Source organism: Anticarsia gemmatalis, chromosome 3 (genome assembly GCF_050436995.1).
Source record: "Anticarsia gemmatalis isolate Benzon Research Colony breed Stoneville strain chromosome 3, ilAntGemm2 primary, whole genome shotgun sequence".
Taxonomy (NCBI): Eukaryota; Metazoa; Arthropoda; class Insecta; order Lepidoptera; family Erebidae; genus Anticarsia; species Anticarsia gemmatalis.
In genome coordinates, this window is record NC_134747.1 from 13,037,733 (window position 1) to 13,058,414 (window position 20,682).

The window sequence follows — 20,682 nt, forward strand, 5'->3', positions numbered from 1 at the left end:
AGTCGGATTCGTCGATACTACCGATAGATTACAAATTTCATTTCTTTTAACTTATACCACACGTCACCGCCAACTAATAAACCACATAATGAGACATTTTTTTACCAGTCACCCCACACAAAATCCAACCTTACCATACTTATATAAAGTTCAAAACCCTGCCTCAAAAAAGAGATTAAATAGATCCATCTCGTATTTGTTTAGGTGCAGTGATAAGATCAAAGCAATGAATTCGTATCAATGTGTAAATGTGTTAAATCTAGTGGAAAATGTACTGAAACCTGTCAGGTTAGTTCGTGTATTAAGTGAAGAAGCCGTAGACTTAATCCTTTGGCAAATAATTATTCTTAAAAATAAGTAAGTGTTAACTTGAGACACGTTTAATTCCGTTTATTGTGAGAAAATCTAGAGATTTTTTTAAATGTAGAGGCGACAGATACATACTTATAAAATCTCGCCTTCTTTCCGTAGGGGTAGGCAGCGACAAGAGAATGTCACTTAGTACGATCCTTCCAAATGTCCTTTACTTCATTCACATCCATACATCTGCGATATAGGTAGTCTAAGATATTTATAAAATTCTTCAACTTTCTGCCAATGACTGTTGTACAGAAAAAAGTATTCTGCGTGGTTGTTAAACCTACTACTCCTGTTGAAACAGCAGAGACGGAAAAGCCACGTATCCTGCTGTGTTTATGGTAGCAATGGATTTCAAAAAACTATTTTTTTAGAAAATTACCTGACCGTTAAGTTTTCCTCCTATTAAATAAACCCTACGCATTTAATAAGTATTTCTAACGTTCTGTCTGTTTGTAACGCTTTTTCTATTAAACCACTGAACCGATTATGATGAAATTTGGCATAGAGAGAGTTTATGATCCGAAATGAATCGCAACTTGTTTTAGTTTTAGTCATAGCTTAAATCTGTTATTATTTCATAAAAATAACCCATAAAACGACCCTATTATAAGGTAATACTGAAAAGAATCTTCTATTACTACAATATGATTATAAAAATACAACCTACATCCAAAAGCCTCCTTTGATCTAATTCCACAAAACATATTCAGAACACAATATCAAGTAACATCCACCGCCATTGTACAGACACTCGACTAAATAACAATTTATAATATCTACTTACCCACTTCCGTTGCTGGCGTGATGTTAAACATACAATAGTTACAGCCCTTAAGCCTTTCTTATAGAAAACATTTTCAAAAGAATATCAACCTTATTTTCTGTTTCATACAGTTCAAATTTCTTTGGTATAGATAGGGATTATCTTCCTGTAAAAATGTAAGGCAATGTGGAACTTATGGTTATAGAGTTAAGGTGGATTTTCATGTGAATGTGTGATCAAAGATAGTTGATGAATTTCCGTTATACATTTCGTTTTTTCTTGAGTTCAAATCAGTTGTAATATTTTTATTAAGTTTTCGAGTGTTTGACTCGATATTGGTTTAATGAAGTTTTAAAGGGTACGGTTAATAGATTTTGAATTAAGATTTTTTGTTCTGTACTTTGACATATCTTTGTAATAAGCATTATTTAGTTTTATTTGAGTAATTAAGCTCTGGTATTTAGCACCGTACTTTAAGTTTATTTCGTACCTATAAAATGCGGTAAAATAAACTCATAATTTCTCACAATTTCTCGTACTAACTGCCATTATTCGCCAAATAACAGAAATAGTTTTATTCATTTCTTCGAAAAGTCTATACAGAAACCGGTACTTTAAAACTCTTTCACTATTACATGAAATGCACTAAACAGGACAACTTTCTTTACAAATACACACAAAGTAACTTCCGTAAAAGCAGACCTCAAAAGTCCCACTTAATTAAAAAAACAACCAGCTGTAGATGACAATGCGACAATACGCAACACCATGTATACAGTCAAAGCTGCCGATACAAACAAAACCTATGGGAATCTTTAACGAAAATCGGACATCGATAATCCTACCAATGAACGAGATATTTTACCAAATAACTCTTACACTTTGATAGACGAAATTGATTCTTAACTGTGTAGAAATACAGTCGATAGTAACTGTAAAGATATTGTTGTTACACCAAAAGCTCAGTATGGAATTACAAACTTAACAATGCAGCTAAAGAAAAAAACGTTATTGGAAATTAATCTCTATCTCAATGCAATAAGAGTCAAGAGCTGTTTTTTGAATAGTGGAACAATCAAGTTTGTAAATAGAATGCAATCCCGCAAATCTGCATTCAAAATTAGATCGTTATCTATGTGGCCGGTTCCACAATATCCGGTTTGAATTCTTTATAAATCGGGGATTAAAGAAAGTGCTTACATTATTGTAACACTTAATCTCTGGTTAATTGAATTGTCGTTTGCAAGTTAAGTGGTGTCATCTGCTGTAAGGAAAGGCATTCACTTTCGAACATAATGAATGAAAAGATGGAACTTGAATGACCTATTCTCGTAATCGGAAGTCCTATATTGTGCTAAAGTCCCATTCATTAAGACTTGAGTAGATTTGTATCTGAAGATCATATGCTTGGTTGGTACTTTGTAGTATAATTCTTCGATTCAGAGTAAACTTTCCGACTAATCAGTGAATGGATTTGGACCAATTTTGGTTCGTTTTGTACTTATTATGCGAAATTGCAGATGTACAGTTCATTGTCGATTTAGTATGGGAATCTTCAACTGTTAATTCTACGAACACGCATACTGTATTTTACAAAATGAAAATTATTAAAGCTGTTCTATATTTCTTTACTCTTTTCTACAATAATAAACAACATTCAAGGTGCATAAGAAAGTAATGACAACATTTTGGAAAATCCATTGTTTATGTTGACAGCTTACTCAGGTAGGTCCCACCAGAGAAAGTATTTTGAATCATACGCAATTAGTCAAAGCTACACACAGTACATAGTACATAGTCCATGTATTTGGACTACATATTGGCAATATAGTACTATATACTTTGAAAAACAAAGCAGATAACCCTACCGCCAATGTTTTTGCAAGCTCCCATATTTAGTGAATTTAAATAATATAATTAAGAGAAAATAATCGTCGAATCGTATTTGGCTAAGCCTTTTGTAAAACATGTTTATAAGTAATCAATTTCTTAAACCCTTATCCAATGTTTGTTTTTAATTCCAATACCATTCTCAAGAATATACAAACTTTGCTCTACAATAAAAAGCATTTGGCAAATAAACAAGGTGGCTTCAACAATAGGCATCATCGGGCATCATCAGGCATCGTCGGGTGTCATCGGCTGTCATCGGCTAAGATCGGGTGACGTCAGCTGCGAGCACGCATTCTCACGGATCTGTCGTATGTAACCGTGACCTGTACGGTTGTACTTGCGAATTACGATATTCGTCAGGGCTGGCACTTTTGTAAAATTAAAATCGGATATGATAGATACGATTTTTTTTAAAATTGTTACTTTACTCCAATACTACGACATTTCATTTCAAATTCTGTTCAGTTTGTGTTTTTAACTTGGTTAGGTAGAAAGCATCAATAGTGATCGAAGTGTCATCCGGTTATATTATTAGTACCCCACACATAAGATAAGATAAGATTGTTAACTGGACTAACATAATTATAGGATACCTACATTTTATCCCAGGAAATCTTTCAGGCGAACGAAATCGCGGGCACGAGCTAGTTAATTTATACTTATTTTGAAATACTTGTATGCTGCTGCAGTTAATCTTATTATAAATTACATTAACCAATTACTAATAATTGATATTAAAATCTTAAATTGAAACTCACTGTTAATTTCATCAACAATTCCGTTAATTATAATAAAATACTCGTTCGCTAAACAGAATAAATTATTGTTTCCAAATAAATTACCAATTCAAATCGATTTAAAAAACAAACCTCTTTCAATTTCCTATTTATATTCAAATTTGTTTTGGTTAAAAGTGAATGTTATTTTTAATATAATTAATCACGGCCATTTTGATTTATACTAAGATATAATATTAGGATGACAGAGACCAGTTTCACGTTTTCACTAATAAACTTTAAAATATTTGATATGGAGATTTCGGTCGTAAAATGCGGATTATAATAATGTAGTTTTTTGTTTAAATGTCGAGTTTAAAAGAAATTCAGACTAGAATCCGTATTTTATAATTATGAATAATGAGACTGGTTTTAATATTTTAAAATATCATGTAAAAGGTTGTTAAAAATGCAAGCGTCTGTGTTTTTTTGCTACAATTGTAACTTAAGCGTGAAATGATGTATAATAAATATATGTTCGACATTTTTTTGCATTTACACCGTTATAGTTATACTTATATAGATAATTAATTATTTGATCCAACAATTCCATAATTCATTTTACTTATTTCTGTCACCTTTTTATAGAAAAACCAATCCTTAGAATACCTGCATATTATTATATTATATTATCTATAGATATATTCTAAATATTTTCATAAATGTGCTTCGTGACAGCCCTGTAACTCTAAGACAGGAAGTACAGGGGTGTGAGCAAGTATGACCTCAAGTTACCCATAAAGCACCCTTAGTTTTATTTATTTTTTATTCGATCCGTTATCTGGAGCATTACACACAATACACACAGGAATCGATTGACGAAAAAAAAAATTCCAATAAATATCATACAATTGCATTTAAAAGGGGTTTAAATTTAATATAACTGGTACGAATTTCTTTACAATTGTACGTCTGTTTTTTTGTATTTTTTGTTTCGCAACGTCTTGAATATTGTATTGCACAATTCCATCTGTCCTTTCGCTTTTTGTATTCTTGCAGAAGACAATTTTTGCAGAAATATCACCCCTTTTTGAAACAGAATGGGCTAATCATCGTTGATTCATTGAAGACGCGGTTGTCTATTTCTTTAGAGATACTCCAGTTTTTTTTATTTTCTAAAAAATGTTTTATAATTTTTGTGATAGTTCTTCTTTTGACAATCAATGTGGGCTAGTACCTCAGGGCAAGACATTTCAGAGTCAATTCATAATTATTAAAAATTTATAGATTTTTTTGAGCAAATAATACAATAATCGTTATCTTGAATTATAATTTATAATTATATATTATATGTATTGGATTGTTGGATCTAAAAATGTAGAATAACGTGACATATCATAAGTGAGGTTCGTTAACATAAATGACAACCAATTATTGAACCAAAACAAACGCGTACATATTTAATTGCTTTCATTATTCCTCTTAGACTATTTTTACAGCATGCTATCTCTGTGAGTTGTTCAAATACAGGATAAATAATATTCCATTACATCCTGTAACTCCGATTCCCTGTAAATATCGCTTATTTACATTCCCATAGGTTTTATGCATAATGTGACCATGTTCTAGCTTTTCAGCAGGATTGTCCCGCTTTCAGCATTTATCACCCCCTAATTGTAATCTTAAATCACACGCTTTAGGTGACTAATACCTGGTTTCTGAGGCACATTTAACGGTAGTTTATCTAATAATTAGCGTTTAAGACACACAAGACTTATTTATGACAGATTGAATGAATAAACTATCGCTAAATGTGCCTCATCTCTGTGCTTTCGGGGGTTTAAACGCGTTCTTATTTCTAAGGCCACGTTTTAGGCATATTAGTTATCGGCTGTGAAAGTCTGTATATTTAAATAATTAACAAAAACCTAAAAAAAAATGCTGAAACTCACGTCTTCGGTCACGATCTTATTATTTAAAATTACTAAAATTGCTGAAAAGTATCCTATCCCGAACGTAAACTATCACTGTACCAAATTTCATCACAAACACTTGAGTAATTTTTGCTTCAAGAGACAAACGTACTTCACAATTCGCATTTATAATAGGATATTCAATACTTATCAAGAAATGGTCGTAACATCCACCTACTTACTGACAATCCTACTAAACAAGTCAGGCATCGCATTAAACCGACACCTCATTATAATGTAATCCCCACATAAACACTAATCCCTAACGTCTCGTTAACATGTCGTAAAGCTAATAGCTAAGTGCTTACTTAAGATTAACTTAAACTCCGTTTAATAGGAGGATGCGAAATGTTTTATAAACTATTAGTTTATCTAAGAAATATCGCGATAATTTTATATGATGGAAATAAAAACAATTTTTATGTTTGATTCTTGGTGATCTTTTTACTATTTCTATTTTATAGGAATAATGGAAATATTTTTTGCAGAATACAGTTATTTGACGTCATAAGACATTTCATTAACTAGCTGACCCGCGCAACTTCGCTTGCGTCACATAAGAGAGAATGGTTAAATTTTCCCCGTTTTTGTAACATTTTTTACTGGTACTCTGCTCTTATTGGTCGTAGCGTGATGATATAATAATATAGCCTATAACCTTTCTCGATAAATGGGCTATCTAACACGAAAGAATTTTTCAAATCGGACCAGTAGTTCCTGAGTTTAGCTCGTTCAAACAAACAAACAAACAAACAAACAAACAATCAAACAAACAAACAAACAAACTCTTCAGCTTTATAATATTAGTATAGATTAGTTTATTGAAGAAATATCGCGATAATTTTATATGATGGAAATAAAATCAATTTTTATGTTTGAATAAATTCTTGGTGATCTTTTTACTATTTTATAGGAATAAAGGAAATATTTTTTTCAGAGTCCAATTATTTGACGTCATAAAACATTTTATAAATAAACTTGTAATGATATATACTTTAACTTATAAATTAAAGAGGTAACAAGTATTATTCCTTCCTTTATTGGTATAGTTTACGATTGATATAAGATAAATGTTTTATAGTGAATATCACAATACAGTTACCAGGTATTAGGTATGTACTTTATGTGTAAGGTTCGGTAGTTTATTAAGTTACCGCGCCGCAGATATCAAATACTTCACACTCTTTGAATATAATATTGAAAATTGCATAAAAAGGCCATGTGCTCGCCCTCTATCACATGGGACTAACATGGGTGTAAATAGATTCGGTAGTTTCATAGGTTAGTCGCAGATATTTGATGCTTCGCACTTTTTATTTTAAAAGATAATAATATGTTAAAAAATACAAAAAGCTCGCCTCCTATTACATGGGACTAACTTTATACGCATTCGAGTATAATTTCATTATTTAAGTAAGCTAAATTTTTTTTTACTTGTTTGAGTTCTTCAGTTTATACCAAAAACAAAAGCTTTTAATGCTTCTTAAAGTCTTGTCTTGCCTTATTGCTCTTCTCTACAGTCACTAACACTAACAGTCCAAGAAACTAAATAGTAGTCCTTCTATATGTGTCTCTTAAGCCAGTTTCTTACATAACATGTCTTAAAACATTAAGAATTAATAGAAAAACAATTCGACACTAAAACGGACCCATATATCACGGAATATATTAAAATTACGACCGCTATATTAATATTTCTATGAATATTATTACGTTGCTACTTATTTAACCTAATTTAAACTTGATCGTTTGTCTGCCTTAAATTCTTTATTTTATGTAATGGTACTTTTTGTATGTTTGTAAGGAACAGTATTGGGAACTGCTGTTTCGGTTTTTTTCAATAATACGATGTTTGCCTCTATGGCGCAGTGGTTTAGGTTGCCACACCACTACTATTGCGTCGGGAGGTTGTAGATTCAATTACCACACGGAACAATTATTTGTGCAATCCACAAATAATTGTTTCGGGCCTGGTTATACTTTGTGTCCGTTGTTTGTATGTTTGTAAAAGTCCCCGCGACACAAGAGCACAACTTAATGCGGGAGTTGTCTTTAAAAAAAAAGAAAGAAAAGTCCCAATTATTGGGGTCATTCTTTTTAATAATATAAAGAAATAATAAAATTATAATTAACGATCTTCGCAGTTATTAGAGAAAGTTTATTCATTGTTTTAAAAATTAATAAATAAAGATTTAAATTATGAAAATAGTAGATCGTTTCCGTAAAAAGCATTTAGCAAAATTATGAGTTTATAACGATTTGCATATGAAGTTTTAACAAGAAATAAAACATGTTCTAGTGTTTTAAAGTTGGGACGTTTTTACAAAATAAAAGTAATTTTTTAATATCATCTTAAACTTCATTTTGCTAGCAATAATTGTAAGAAAGTTTAAGCTTCTAAGGTATAATTCTTTCTTTGACTTGCCTTGACTATTGGGCGGCCATAGTTAACAAGACCTATTTTTACCAAGTACCGCGACTTTGCGAGTTCAAGTAAGTAGATTTCCTGGTGGAAAAAGTATTCTCTATAATTCAAGCCTTCTGACTGCTGACTGCTGTCAGTGTACCAAATTTCATAAAAAATCATACAGCGGTTTTTGTATGGAACAGCTATAAACAAACATACATTCTCACAAACTTTCGCATTTATGATATTAAATAGGATTTCGTATGGGTTGATTTTATTAGATTATGATCAAAATAAATTTACGAGTGAATTAATAAAAACATCACTAAATACTTAATACTCTTAACACTCTCGCTTTCGTAGTAGAGTAAAAGTGACTGACTAAATAGGATTAAATGTTACGATGGACATCATAATGTACAGTAAGAATCAAAAATATATATACGCTCTCACATTTTCAAGAGCGTTTTTATCAAAGGATGTGGTAAAATTACTGCAGTTGATAACCTTATTATCCTTGTGTATTTATTTTTGAGTAATAGTAATGATTAAATTGAAACTATCGTACCAAAAACGTACGATTGATAATGTGATATTGTATACATATTTTTGCTTGTGACTGTATCGTTCGTGTGGGAAATAAACTTAACCTCATATTTTGATGTAAAATAATAAACTGATTGCGAGCGATAGTTATCACGAAATCTAATGTTCGATTCACAGATAGGGCAAATGGCTACTGGTATTTTTCCTTTTTTTAGATTATTCTCGAGAGCAACCTAAAGTTTGGTGACATGCCCAGTATACGGTAGAATGCTGGCGGCCCTTTATTACATGGGATTATCATTATAAATATATTTGAATATAGTCTATAGTCGAAAATGTGAGAGTTCTTATATACAACTCTACTTCCACCTTTAGTTCTATTGGACCTGGTACATAATTCTTATGCGTAATAAGGATAATAAGGCTTTCAGCAAATACTGCAGGCATCCAACCTTGATGACAATCTTCTACATCCGTTGCAGAGTCCTTTAATCGATCTCGTGCACGGCGCCAACGCAACTAAATCAAACTACTGCACAAAAACAAGTTATTGAAGAAAACTCCAAACAATATGAACACAGACCAACAAAAAAAACTAAATAGGAAGCAATCCTGTATAATTTAGCAATAAATGTCAAATTCGCGACTGTGCGCTGACAACTTTATTGCTTCGAGGGTTCTACGATCTCTCTTTCTTACCCCATACATTAGACAGAGATAGAAGACCTCAAAGGGGTATCTATTAGCAAATTTGGTACATTTAAGGGTGAAGTAGGCGTAACTAGATGTCAGTTTTAATAAATCGTGCGGAAGATATTATCCGTATGATATTTTATATTGAATTTATTTGTATTGAGATCTTAATGTATTGTATTTTCGGGCGGAGTTGAATTGGCGTGTATAAATCGATAATGACTATTAAATATTATTTCTTAGATTTTTAATGGTCTTACTGGTTAGTTGAAAAATGATTGTAATAGAAATAGACAGATTATATTATCGGCGATGTCTTAGAAAAAGGTCAGGTGCGTAGTACTCGTAATCAGCAGTCCTGTATGACAAGGTATAAGGATGTGATTGAGGTAAGAAGGGGGCGTTCTTGGTCTCTGCCTACTCCTATAGAAAAGGCGTGATTTTATGTATGTAATAGTCGATTTGATGTTCCAAATAATAAGATTAAGCTACTTAGAGTATAGTCTTCAAATTTAAAATATCAATGAATAAAAACATTTGCTAAAGCTGGCTCCCAATATGATATCTTTAGATTTGATACAGATAATACATAGTGATGTTGCCTAGCAACTGAACTAGGTTCGGACTTGAGATAAGCTTATCTTTAAGCGAAGATAAGCAGTTGGGAATTGCTTTTAACATTAACAATTAACTGTGATATGTTAACAAATACTAATACTAATAATTTAATTAAGTTCTAGTTAGAATTTTATGTAACTGTACTTAAATAAACTAATTTGTTTGCACTCCAGTTAGAATACACTAGTAGTGGAATTTTTGTATCACTTCTGTTTCAGGTTTGACTTTTTAATGTAGTTTTTTTGTTACTTTTTTTACATATATACGAATTTAGCAGGTACTTTTTCAGTAGAAAAAATAAATACCCACAAGTGAACGTCAAATCTTTCAAACTTATTAATTAATACTTTAATTAATTTCATTAAAATAATAAACCTCTTCCTATGCACTGATTTACAGCCACAACATCCTTTACAAGACGTACCAAACTGAATTAAACCTTATCTCTTAGTAAATAAGGTATTTTTTTGTATATGTCGGGTTATATTATGTATTTCTATATCATAAACAAGTGATAGTTTATTAGCTTGACTCGTAAATGTTGACGTGTTATCATCGGGATGTGTATAACAGTTTTTTAAATGAAGTTTTAAGTTAAAAGCAGAAGCGGAAAACGAACTGAGTTTCCTATAAATTCTCTCAACTTGCCAATTAAGAATATAGGTGATGCTAAATAACTTGAACGCAAGTAGGTGTTTTAGAAACCAAACTGAATGTAGGCTCAGTACAGTGGACTCTCAGTTGACTTTTCTATCAATCGGGCGATCGATGCGCAATAAAATTGATCTTGCAATTCGTTTCAAAAAGGATCTAAAATGGCTAATTACGTGGTAATGAGATTGTTTATCATTGCATTAGCAACAGTTAAAGATTTGATTTCTGGTCTGGCAGTTAATTATGACTATTTTTGCAAAATTACACTGATTTTTGTCACCCTGAAAGAATAAAGTAGCTAGTGACGAAATATTTGATCAATTATTTCTCCTAAAACTCGGCTGACATCAAAATCGCCTGATCCCATAACTTAAAACTTCACTAACGTTCATTATAATTTCGAAGTTGTCGTAAACGGCACCAAACTCACGGCCACCGCAGACAGAAGGTCTGTTTATATAAATTATGAGTTTTTATTCAAAATATATACGTTACTTCATGAATATCACTTTCTTTTTAATAATTTTGTTTCCGTGTGTCGGCCATTGAAGGTAAAGAATTATTTAAGCGTTTTGGTGATTTTCATCTCTTATATTGTAAGAATATTCATAATATTTGTAAATCATACACCTAATGAGGTTGAGAAGAATTTAAGTATGATTGTGTGGGAACTTACTCGAATACGAGATCTTAAAGTTGTTTTCGAAAGAAAATTTCTATTAGTTAATGCAAACATCGTATTTTTTTAAATTCCGTAGTGATTTTTACCTAATATCGGTAGATACCTAAAAAATAAATAGGTTAAATTTATGATCTTATAACGTACGTTTCTAATTATTAATAATTTCCTAAATCGCTTAAATTACTTTGATTTTCAGATTTCGATCTGTCGATTTATTAATTTAAGTCAAGTATTTTCACGTTTTGTAGTTGTTACAATTACTGAATCTAATACTAGTTTGGAAAGGGGGTAGACACTTGTGAGAAGAGCTAGCAAGAAACTCACGGCCACTCTTTTCAATCGCCGAATAAAATTTACAATGTGGTTGATACAATAATTAATCTAGTGACATATGAAAATGTGTCTATTTAATAGAACTAGACAAAAAATACAATACAAACTAATCATGTAATCCAGAACCTGTCTTTCAAAGACAAGACGTTTGCACAACGAACTAAGTACAGGCGAACCAACGGACAATGACTAGCGTAACACCACCGGTCTACAACCGGACACTCCCCTAAGTGCCCGTTAAGCTCTCCGACCACATTTCCCATAAAATAAGATTTAAAACACGACCCATAAATAATGTTTACCTTATTATTCATTGTAGTTGCATTGTGCGGGGCAATTTAATTTGACATGGTGCGATCGCCCGCCTTGTGACGCCCTAGTGACAGTCGTTGTAAATCATTGGGTCATTTTATACTTGTACTGGTAGTGTATGTTATTAGCGTGATATTTGATGAAGTTTAGTTTTATATAAGTCGCAAAACTAAAGATTTAATAAATAATCAGTTTCTTTATTATGCAGTATTATCCGCATAGCTCTGCCTGTGTAGAAAGTTACGTCTTCCATATCTTTTTCAGATTTCTGCAAATAAAATATGTCTATATTTTATACCGGGTATTCATCTATTTGCTTGCAAAATTGTATCGTAATCGGTCTAGTGGTTAAGACGCCAAACTATAACAGCCGTCCAGTAGTTCGTGAAAGAGAGCAAAAAGATACTTAGAAGCTTTTGCATTTATAATATTAGTAGGTTAAAATGGATTGCCCAATACTTAATAAAACCTAAGCAAAGTCGGTAAGTTTCAAATAAAGCCACATGCTACAATTGAGTAATTTATAATCACATAATATTTCTATTTCAGCTCGTTTTGTTCCACACGGCTGACAATTGAGTTCATTGACTGTAACATCACTTAGGTTTACATATTACTGTACGTATTACTAGAGATCTTCAAAAGTTAAGTAATAGTTAATACCTTGAAGTTGAAAACAGTATATTTTTTTAGAATAAAATATAATATTTCGATTGTCGAGTTTCGATTATCTTATAACGATTTGGTAATAGAGGAACTATAGTCGAACTTTTACCGAATATTAAAAGGCACGTTTTAAGTCTAGACGGAGTAAAAAACATATTTAAGATGTATGGATGCATTTTAGATGAATGAAGCTAGGGAAGTTTGTAAGGATCGTACCAATAGCGGTCTACGGTCTTTGCCTATCCCTATGGGAACAAGTCGTATTTTTTTGTTTAATTAAAAATATAGGCAGCATTGGTTAATCCAGTAACTAATAACAATATCAGTATAAAGTTTTGCAGATAATCGTCTGCTACGCATAGAAAATATTTCGTAAAGGACATCACCAAGTAAAACCCTTTGGAATAAAATCCACCGTAAAACACCGAACTGAACATAATAATAGAAAACTCGGATGATACCCTACTATCATTCATAACCAAACCTACACACGTTTATATTTTAAAAATGAACGTTTAATATTGTAAAGTCACCGTCACAAGTTCCCACGTCACGCTAGCCGTTCGGGAGCAAGGCAGAGATATAAAAATGCCTCCGTCCGAGCTACATTAATAAAACCTTTAATAAAACCGAGTTCGATCACTTTGCGTGCGCGGGCGCTGGTGGCCCTAGTATATGCAAAGTTGTTAGATAAAATGTTTTTATTAATTAAATTAATTGAATCAACACATACACGGTGAAATTAATTTTGTATTCGTCATGGTATGTTAAAATAAGTTCTCTTTATTTTTTTATATCTTTTTAGAGTGAATTTCTATGTAGTCATATCAAAGCCACACTATTAGCCAGTGCTGATAGAAATGTTCCTATTAGATAAGCCCAGATTTTTAGGGAGCCCAGTACTCAATATTCCACAACAATTGCGGTAAGACCCTCGTAAGGCATTTATTTATTGAAGCTTTTGAATACCAAACCAATGCATGAAAATTAAATTTAGCATAATTATACTTTTACAGACATAAAATAAAGTTTACACATAAATACTTATCACTTGCATGCGAGAAAAAAACAATTAGACATCACAAAAGCTTCTAAAAACCTCACATATCCTACACATTATGGTCTACACATTCAAAAAATATCATTCCTCACATTCAAAAATGAAAAAAAGCCAGCATTAAAAATATATTCAACTGAGATAACACTTTATAATGACGTGGGTCAGTTCAGGCGGCTAGAACAAACAAAATCGTACGCCATACTTTTTTCATTCAAATGAAAGGAATGACGTGTTGCTGTCCTTTTCTTTTTTATATAATGTGAATGCGTGGGAGTGAGATAGAAGAGGGTTTAGAACACAGGTAGGTGCCGGAGCGTCTGCCGCAGCAGACAGAACGGCACCAACGATGGAACCTCAAATTCTGGAATATATTTTTTTGGGTCATCTATGTTGTTATTAATTGGGGTTGGGACAAATGTGTTATATTTTGAGTTTAACAGTTTGAATAAGGAAAAGAAAAAAATACTTTAAAATGTGTGATTGAGTCTTAAGACTGAATGTAAAGATGTTACTAAATTATTATCGAACGACAAACAGTGAAGCGTTGTAAATGAAGGATTTCCCGTAGAAATATAGACAATATTATTTGGAATCAAAAACTGCAGAAGATAATACAAACCTGAAACTTGCAAGCATAGGGCTAGTCTCACGACTTCGGATACCTTACTTACTAGATAAACTGATAGCAAGTGTATAAAAAAATCTGTCGATATTTCGCTTGATTGACTAACTGGTACTGATAATCAAGAGCAGTAAAATTGGCCATAAAAAGAGCTAATAGATTCTAGAAAGAAATGTGACTTAAAAATATTATATCGGTACTGTCTTATTCTCGTAATTATGCTTAAAACCACATTCTCTATGAAGTTAAACAAAAGAAAATAGGTACTAGTATTTCTTTTCATGTAGAGAGTGGAAAGAAGTACAAAAACAAAAAATATATTTAGTATCTTCTATTCTCCTATAAATAATTTAATTAAAAAAGTAAGCGTTTCGTAACATTTGCAGGGTCATCACACCCCACTTTGACTTCTATCAATTTACGCATAATGTCATACTTTACAATTTACATGTAATACAATTACAATCGAATCACCCCCACACCGTGACGTCACGCAACATATGTTTCTATTTGCTTACAATCATACAAATGTCTATTTTCGTGCATTGTCTTTTGAAATATTAAATTCAATACTTCAGAGGGAGTTTTATTTCGATTGGATTCGTGGAAAGTGGTTCACGAATTTATTTTGAGAACTACCCTTTTGTAGAAATTTAGAGTCTAAAAGCAGTTTTTATATAATATATAAATATCTTTGCTTAGCTCGAAGTTGTAGGTATATTAATAACGTTGAAGTTGGAGGATGAATTTAAATATTTTTATTTGAAAAGCCCGCCGGTAAAATTATAATTGCCGTCAAAAAACAACCGTTCTTTGATGATTACACCTTTACAATCGGTCGAACGGAGTCCAGAGCAGTGGACACTCTTTAAAGCACTCCTCACATTAGGGGGAGTCTCCATACAAGGCCTTACATCAAAGCTTCTATGAAAACCCACTTGGCTTTAAACGCCACTCGAATAGCTTTCATATACTGAATAGAGCCTATTATAGTGTACCGCGATCGTTTTGATTGAAAAATAAATGTTAAATTGGTATTTTTTTCTCTTTAATATCCTTTTACAGTTTTGTCACAGACTTGTATTTGCTATTTTTTAAAAGGATCTGCCTTTTATTTCATATATTGTGCGGAAAATAGTCTATCAGCTCGATAATATAATTGATCATGTTTATAGCTGATCGAATAGCTATAAAGAAAGAATAAGTATGTACTTTGTTATTTGGCTAAATGTTTTTATTTTGTAGATACGTGAATAAATGAGGCAAAGAAAGTTTGTACAGATTGTACCAAGTTGTGTTCTTAGGTGTTAGTCTACCTCAATGACAATAAGACGTGACATTATGTATGTATGTTTTACTAAACCTCGATAAATTCGGTGAAGGGGTTCTAATCAATAATGCATGTATAATATAACGCCTGTTATACCTGAAAGTGTAGGCAGAGGTGCATAAAATACAACTGCCTTTAGCCATTAACAATGTTAGTCGTAATAGGAGGCGAGCATATTGCTATGAATCGAGCGCTAAACTGCGGACTATTATCGAAATAGATCAGTGGCACTTAATCCAACTTGCGAATCGAACCAAGGACATCGTGGCCAGTAGCCAGATACATTGTCGACCGCAACACATAGGCAGTCAATATTTCTAGGAAACACCAACATCGGTGTAATCTAATAGGTTTCGTTTTGTATTCACACTCAAGCTCACTACACATACACAGTTGCTTACAAAGCCAACTAATTTGACAGTAAGTTTCATTACTCATCCATACACATAAGCTTGATAATACCTATAATTCTAACGTTGGAGGTCAAAGTATCAAGCTCCAAACAATTTTCTGTTTCGTTCACAATTCTTCCCGGTGTCCTTCAGCCCTTCGGCGTTAAGTCCTTAACAATTGGGTACTAAATGCACAATGGCACCCACGTATCTTGTTATAAACCTGTCGAACCAGTAACATTGGATTTTTTCCAAACCTGCTCTTTTGCTGTCGCATTATATACCCCTCTCTTTCACTCTATACGACGAAGATAGAGACAAAACATCCAACTCGTTTCCTAATCTTTGCCGCGGGCAGTTTGGTTAGGATCTGATACGGTCCGACGCGTAAGTCTAAGGGGTGATCAGACGTTGATAAATTTGATAAATACCCATTATTATATTATACGTTGTTTTCTTAATAAACTTGATTTAGCTGGACTTATTGTTGAAAGTCAAAGTTTGCTTTATGACTGTGACAATGGAATTTTTTATGGCGAAATAAGCGTTGCTGGGAGTTTGAACTGTTGCTTGGTTCCAAGATTAGAGATATTGTTATTAATAGGATGGACAATGAGGGGGCTTGGACTTTAGTGTAAATAATACCAAGGTTAAGTTTCAGAAAACCGTTTACGAAAATTCTTATTTGCTATCGTGACGCTAATAATGTCCTTAGAGCACCTAGGAAGCTATATTTAATTCTTGTCAATCAATCGTCGATATTTTTGGGTGCCTAGGACTAATGGCAATCGCTTCATTTTGACCAGTAGCGCGATTTTCTACCACTTTCGACAATCGATAACTGGTTGGCTATTTAACAATTTTTGTAGTATATTTAAATTTCAAACTCTCGTTACTCGATAGTACCGACTGTAGAGAATTGCGCTACATTTACCATTTCTGACACGGCAAATACTCAGTAACGAAAACAAATGAATCTAGAAAGAACATTATATCGAAACTGACAACATTTTATGTAAATGACAGAACAAAAAACTGTCATAATTGTATGAGATGTATGACAGAATGTATGACAAGTAGGCGGGCAGCGGATGTGTATGATAATGTCTCATACACCCATGAATAAGGGTGTCAACCACTCTTTAGAATGAATTTTGTCTTTGTAAGGAATTGTGTAATGTCATTTATAAAGATAATATTAGAAATGGAAATGTAGTTTCCTTGTCCAAATTACTGGTTTCTATTTCTTACGGCTTGAGTTTCATGGTTTGATGAATGAAATCGCAAACGCGCGAAAAAAAATACAGAAATTGAAAAAAAATCTTCGGTTTACAAAAAATGTGTAATTTTTTTTTAAGCTTAAATACTTTATTTGCTGTCTTTCGTTTCGATCAACGACAGCAAGGTTTAGTGATTTAATATTATATGTAGTTAAAAACCTAATTTGAAAGAGACAATTTTTCGCGATTCCAAAAAGAAGAACCAAATTCTTTAAACCAAAAATCACTTCAACTAAAAGAAACTCCCAATTCCCAATGCATTCCCACTTCAAAACACAGTGACCGATAATTTCCGAAAACGGCCACAATACGTGAGTAGCCAATAAAGAGGACACAAAGCCTTTGTAGGTAATATGACGAAGTTATTCTCCATGATGAATGGGCCCCATAGATGCAGCAGACTGGCTGGAACCAACCATTCATGATAACAAATGGCTTAAAAAACTCTAAGTTATTTATTTATCGCAATTTTGTCGTGTGTACACTAAAATAAGAGTGGTTAATCTGTATTTTGTCTTTCTCAATAATATGTAGTTTCTAACTAAAAAATATTTTTTAAGATTACAACACTTTATTTGCTACCCAACGTTTAGACTTACATCAACCATTGTCACGGGAGGACTAATGTAGCTGCTAAGTTAAGACCCGTTTCAGTAATTTATTATTATAAGAACAAGCCGCGATAGTTTATAAACCTTAAATGGAAGAGACCATTATTTTAGCAATTCCAAAGAGAAGTAGCATTAAAATACTTAAGACTCTTTAAATCCAAAAAATGCTACAAGAAAAAGATATCTAATTCCCAATGCATTCCCACTTCAGAACACAGTGACCGATAATTTCCGAAAACGGCCACAATACGTGAGCAGCCAATAAAGAGGACACAAAGCCTTTGTAGGTAATATGACGAAGTTATTCTCCATGATGAATGGGCCCCATAGATGCAGCAGACTGGCTGGAACCAACCATTCATGGTAACAAATGAGTTAAAAAAACTCCAAGTTCTTTATCTATAACGATTTTGTCGTGTGTGCATTAATATACGTACAATGCTTTGTTTGGTGTATTCTTTGATAGTGGTTCTGTATGTTTGTTTGTTTGTAATTATGTTTAAAATGTAATAGAAAAACGTATTGTCTTCATTGTTTTATTACCTATATAAATGGTATAATAATATGTACCCCAATTTAAATTGTGTTATTTATTTCCTTTAACATGTGTAGTTTACAGAAAATATTCCAATAAATAGTTGTTTAACAATTAAAATTATTGAAGCAATGTACAAGCAGTTCTTGGCAATCAATTTTAAAAATTGGACCTTAATGTATAAATGATTGATGAAAATAAGTTCAGTTGAACATTGAGACTGTTGCATTATTATATAGCTAGTTTTATCATCACAATGACGGAATCCTAAAAACGAGACATTTGTATATCCACCGACTCAGTCCACAATAGCGTCCAAAAAAACTATCAATGAACATTTAACAATCAACTTTAGCCGAAATCGAACAACACCATGAAATTTGCGCCTTCTAAGTAACTCATTACATTGGTCACAAACATAGTTGCAACAGTAGCATTGAGTAGGGGAACCTGTTGTACCTTGGCACTATGTGTACCTAGGCCACTGGGCTCGTTTTCAAATATTCGCGCGATACTAAATTCTACTGTTTACGGTATTCGATACGTCACTACAGACTATTTAATTTAAAGTTAGTCGCATACCGCCATTAAGCCGGTGTTTGGTGTTATCGACGCTGAAACTTTTTTGTGTGAAAAAGTAAGTATTTCTAATATATTTTGAAGTCTAATAGTTTTAAAAGTTTTCTAATAGTCACTTAACTGTTATATGCTATCGGTTCTTTGATTTTACAAGTCTCAACACAATAAAAAACTTACGAGATACTTAAATTCTAAACTATATAAAATCACCGTTTTAGTGAAGTTGGAGTAGTGTTGTACCTCGGTCACTGTCGATCAGTTGTACCTTGGCCACTGGCCAAGGTACAACCTGGATGTTATACTTTGGCCAGGAGAATGTTTTATTAAATTATTTCACATTTACGTAATAATATTCCTAATTAAATATCTTTATTATTTCAGAAATCGATGCAAAAATCACTTAAAAACTGGAAATGGCCTGAAAAAGAGGAGATTAAAACCCCGCAAAAAGTTAACAAGAACAGAGAAATTTATTATGTTCCAGAGATACAGAAGTACTGGGATTTCTACTAAATGCTTAAGGCTGAATAATATATCTACATTATTGATAGTGTTTTTATAATAGCTAGTCCAAATGACTGATTAAAATTTAAGAGAGAAATAATAATTTATATATAGGTAAAGATAATCTATACTAATTATCTATACTAATATTATCTATACTAATATTATAAAGCTGAAGAGTTTGTTTGTTTGTTTGAACGCGCTAATCTCAGGAACTACTGGTCCGATTTTAAAAATTCTTCCAGTTTTAGCTAGCCCATTTATCGAGGAAGGCTATAGGCTATATATCATCACGCTATGACCAATAGGAGCAGAGTACCAGTATAAAATGTTACAAAAACGGGGAAAATTGTGACCCATTCTTTCTTATGTGACGCAAGGGAAGTTGCGCGGGTCAGCTAGTTGTTTCAATATTTTGTTTTCCTTTGCTATGCTATATAGGTATATTGATTTGCTATATTATATTATGTGATATCGTTGCTGCGCCTGCCAAGTTCCACATGTGTCTTTTGTGAGATTTTGGAAAACTTTTTTTTTTATTTGGGACACAATATTCATTTTTTTTAACATCAAAATACACATATGGAGTTTAGCAGGCGCAGCGATGTAATGTAACGAAACGGTGGCCAAAGTTAGTTGTTTTTGTTTAAATATTTTGTTTGAAAAGCATAAAAAAAGCTATGAATATTATTTTAATTTTTATCATTTTTAAATTTTGATCATTTGAGAATTTTTTAAATGTTTTGTTAAATACTGTATACTGTAATAATACTGTGTACTGTAATAAATCAAATAAAATGATTTTAGTTAACAAAACTTGATAATTTGCTTAAATTACCCCCAAATTTCAATGTGGCCTAGGTACAACGTACTGCTGGCCTAGGTACATAGGGTATGTAGTACCTTGGCCACATTTCCCATTTTTTTTTAATTTAGAAATATTATGTAAATATTAAATATACATTTCTGATATTTTTTTGGTGAGTACCCAAATAATTGACATTTCAAACTATGCAAATATGATTTGTGTGCTGCACGTCAAATCACAATAAAAAATATATTTCTAAAAAACCGGCCTAGGTACAACAGGTTCCCTTACTATAGTACAATCTCTGCGCCCATTGTGGAACGTCCTTTTGTCGTTTAGATGGGT